At 33.5% G+C, this 4,039-nt stretch overlaps 1 protein-coding gene across 1 annotated transcript in view; it reads right to left on the reverse strand.

Moving 5' to 3' along the window:
* LOC117169945 (sal-like protein 3) overlaps positions 1 to 2,027 on the reverse strand; it is an 88,692-nt gene extending 86,665 nt beyond the window's left edge. The window contains exon 1 of the mRNA XM_033356455.1: positions 1,926 to 2,027. The gene's annotated coding sequence lies outside the window, so the exon portion shown is untranslated. The remainder of the gene's footprint in view (positions 1 to 1,925) is intronic.
* Positions 2,028 to 4,039: the final 2,012 nt, after the last annotated feature.

Here is a 4,039-nt window from a genome sequence, read left to right on the forward strand (position 1 = left end):
TTTCAGTCTCTTATTTTCATTTTATAAGATTAATTAATTTTGCATATAACCAATCAAAGGTAAATACAAATTGGGTTTAAAAATAAATATTCCTTTAAATCAGGAAATGACACTGAACGTAGAAAAACGTACGTCCTCAATAGAAATACCTTTCATTTTGCTCCGCATGTTTGCATATGACACTTTGGACCTGCTAAGTGTCAACATCATAATTATAATTTTTAATGAAACATTATACAGTACTAAAAAAAAGTAGGACAAGGGCAGTGTGATGTTTGCCAATTTATCTTCCTGTTTTATTGAAGACTCTCAATCAAATAAAAAATTGAAAATGATAACGCTATACAAAATTCCGTAACTAATTATTCTTTAATTTTATCCTTATGCATTGATTACAATATCCTTTGAAAGAAAACTCATCCAAGAAAAAATAATCATATAAATAACGAAAAAATAGTTATGCTAAATACATCAATTTCCTGAATATTCATTGAGTACTTTCCAATTTTTTTTGCAGAACAGATGGAAATCATGATTTACAATGTAACTAGGATATTTGTAACGAATTACATAAGTTTTTTATCGTTAAAATATAGGTGTCTCTAATTATAATCCACGCAATATTCCAATCTTACAAAAATTATTTCTGACAATTTGGAGAGTCTAGATAAGTGTTATTGATACAGACGAACAAGAGAAATTTACTAGGAAGAAATGATTATTATGGTCATCAAGATTGTGATTTGGATTTGCAATTTCTTAGCCAATTTATTTTCTGCAAATATTAAAATTGACGCTTTGATTGACAATTTGATCTCAGAGTAAAAATGACTATATTACACTAATAGTGTAATTTACATGACATTTTGCAAAGAAAAAAACGTCGAGACTCGTCTCAAACAACATTCCAAACGACGCTTCATTTCAAGATCGAGTTGCCTCAAGTCTCGTGCAAGTTTCGATTTTCTCTTCACGTGCTTCAAAGACAAATGAATAAGAATTTTTCAAAATAAAAAAATTTCTCCCAATGCACTGCCCTCAATTATACTATCATCCTAGAAAACAGTTTCACGGCACGTTACGAAGCCTTCTTCAAGTCACAGGTCACGTTGAAATGAGTGAAACTGAATATTCCCTCTTCGCAGTTCATTTTCAAATATTATTTCATGCTTAGAGACCACTGATTGGCTTGTTTAATTCTTGTCACTTAAACACTCTACGCACACCGAGAAAAGTTAATGGCAACCTCAGTTACTAACTGCCACGAGTCTTGAAAACTTTCTCGTTCACTCGGGCACATTATTTTTCAGAGTTACTGTAAGACGTTAGCTTTACGAGACAATACATTTTATGCAAGATTCTAAGCTTGCCAGAAGCAGAGCAGAGTCGAACATAAACTTTAAACTGTGCCATATTTTATTTTAAGTAAGGATTATGGTTTTTTTAAGAAATAGCTAGAAACATTATCTTCATTTCTTCTCAAGAATGTCCTGATAACTCTGCTTTTTGAAATCAGCGACTTCTATGTAGCTTACAGTTGCAACAGTTATGAGAAACGAAGAAAAATTTAGACACTATGACAGTGATCTATGTTCAAAATCAGAAGTTACAAATTTCACAGTAATTGAAACACAATCGACATCTTTGTTCTCAGTCATCCTTTAATTCAAATTTATTTTCTATATGGTCCAGACACAAAATTTCACTCGTTTCGGTGTGACCTGAAGGACGAAGAACAAAAGGCCTTTTTCTAGCCAAAATGTGCTTACGATTCGATGGTCCTTAATTATGATAATCCTTTTTTTTAATAAGCACCACTTGATAGGCTTCTCTTGTGAGATAAATGATGCGCGAGTATTAATTTGAACGGCACCGGAAGTTGGTATCCTTTAAGGGTGGACGATGATTCGAGGATAATAACTCACCACACACGGATATCCGTCACTTGAAACTTAAACTCGGACTTAAAGTCTTAAGGGAGCTCGCGTAGCTCCTGCTCCTTCGCTTTCTGTGACTGTCTGTGTGGCTGCGCTTAGTGAGCGGCTTTTATTAGCAGGTGGGGCCTCTCGCCACCTCCATAGTACACTTAAATCTGTCTCTCTATCCTCCGCGAAGAAGGGAGTCTTCATCCGATGTCTTGATGAAACCATTGGGAATAATCACCATGCCCATGAGGGCTAAGGTCAAGACCTCGTGCGATTGTCCCTGTCGGTAGTTAACGAGTGGGTAGAAGACTTCCGCACCTGAAGACTTTAATGCCTATCTTTATTTACATTGTTCAACAAGAAGATAGGTTAGTTGATTCATAACTAGGATAGGGAGCGTTCGAAAATTACATTACACTGCTAGGGGGTAGAGTGCAGATATTGTGACATTGTGGGACATAGGGGGTGGAAGGAGTTAATGCAGAATGTGACATTAGGGTTGGCGATGCCCTTGAGCAAAATGCAACAAGAAAATTTTGATATTGGGAATTCAGGTCGACAAATAACTGTGAGAAGTTTTCTCCTTCGACTCTACTGACCTCTTCACCCCTATCAATCCTCACCATTACTTCAAACTTCACTTCACCTCACTTTTCCGACTTCTTTTTCTTCTACGTTCCCATTCAACACTTTTCTTCTCCTACTTTTCCATCCCACGTTTCTCCTCATTTCCAAATCCCGCATTACCCTCACTTCTCCTACTTTCCCTTCCCTCATTTACCCTTATTTTCCTCAATTCCCCTTCCTTATTATACACACTTCCCCTACTTTTCTTCCCTCGTTTCCTCTAGTTCCCCTGCCCTTATTTCCCCACATTTATCCACCTTTCCCCTCACTTTTTCTACTTTCTCTACTCCTCCTTCTTCCTCTTCTTCCCCTATTAACATTTACCCTCATTTTCTCAACATTCCTTCCCCTTACTTCCAGTTAATTTCCCTATTTCCCACATTTAAAACTTTTTTTTTCCCTCACTCCCCAAACTTCTTTCTTATATTCTTCATCTATTCATGCTATCATCAACAAAAACTCGCCTTCCCTACTTCTCACCATCTACATTTTTCCCCACTTCCAAACTCTACATTTCTCCTCACTTCCTCATCCCCTATTATTATGTAATTGCCCTTCTTCTCATTTCCCTAACTTTTCGTATTTGACCTACCCTCGATTCCCTAAACCCCCTTTCCTAACCCCCCATATGATTATTTCTCCTACTCCCTCGTCACTTCCTGTCACTAACCCTCTTTGGTAAAAAGTACAGCGAACTGACGGTAAATTTAAGAGATATTTAGAAGTTTTTAAAAGATTAAACAATAATTTCAAACTTGAGAGATAATACTGGAAAATTTTTTATCATTTTTGATTTTGAAAAATTAGTTCGAAAATTATATTTAAAAAGATCTCATAACACTTAAGAAGTTTTACGGAATTTTTGAAAAAGAATCTAGAAGATTTTACAGATTTCAAAAATTCTTTTTAATATTTAGAATGTTTAGAAGTTTAAAAAAAATTATTTTGAAAATCAATTCAACGAATTATAAATCAAATGTCGATTTTTGAACTTTAGAAGCTTTTTACAATCTTTAAAATGCTTTAAGATATGAAGAAAAGTTTCTTATGATTCCTGGGAAAATTTTTTATAATTTTTTATGATGAAAAATTAAATTTCAGCAAAATTTGAGAAGGATTTTGAAACATTCCTAAAATTTCTAGAGAATAATCAGGAAGATTTTGTCATTTCTTTTTATATTTTAGTTAAAATTCTAATCATTTTTAAAGATATTAAAAAATTTTAGAACTTTTCAGGAGATTAAACATATTTTAAAACTTGAAAAGATTTCCGAATATTTCCCTAATATTTTGTAAATTAATGTAATACAAAAAATGGTGTTTTACAATTTTCTAGAATCTGTCTTGACATATCTGAAATCTTCACCTTTTTTTACAAAGTTATCAAGAATCTTAGGAAAATTATATTCAACGTCTGTGTTCTAATTCTTTTCAAAAATACAAATTTATTCGAAAAAATTTTTTTATTAAAAATTATTTGCCCCATA

The sequence above is a fragment of the Belonocnema kinseyi genome, chromosome 3 (genome assembly GCF_010883055.1).
Source record: "Belonocnema kinseyi isolate 2016_QV_RU_SX_M_011 chromosome 3, B_treatae_v1, whole genome shotgun sequence".
Taxonomy (NCBI): domain Eukaryota; kingdom Metazoa; phylum Arthropoda; class Insecta; order Hymenoptera; family Cynipidae; genus Belonocnema; species Belonocnema kinseyi.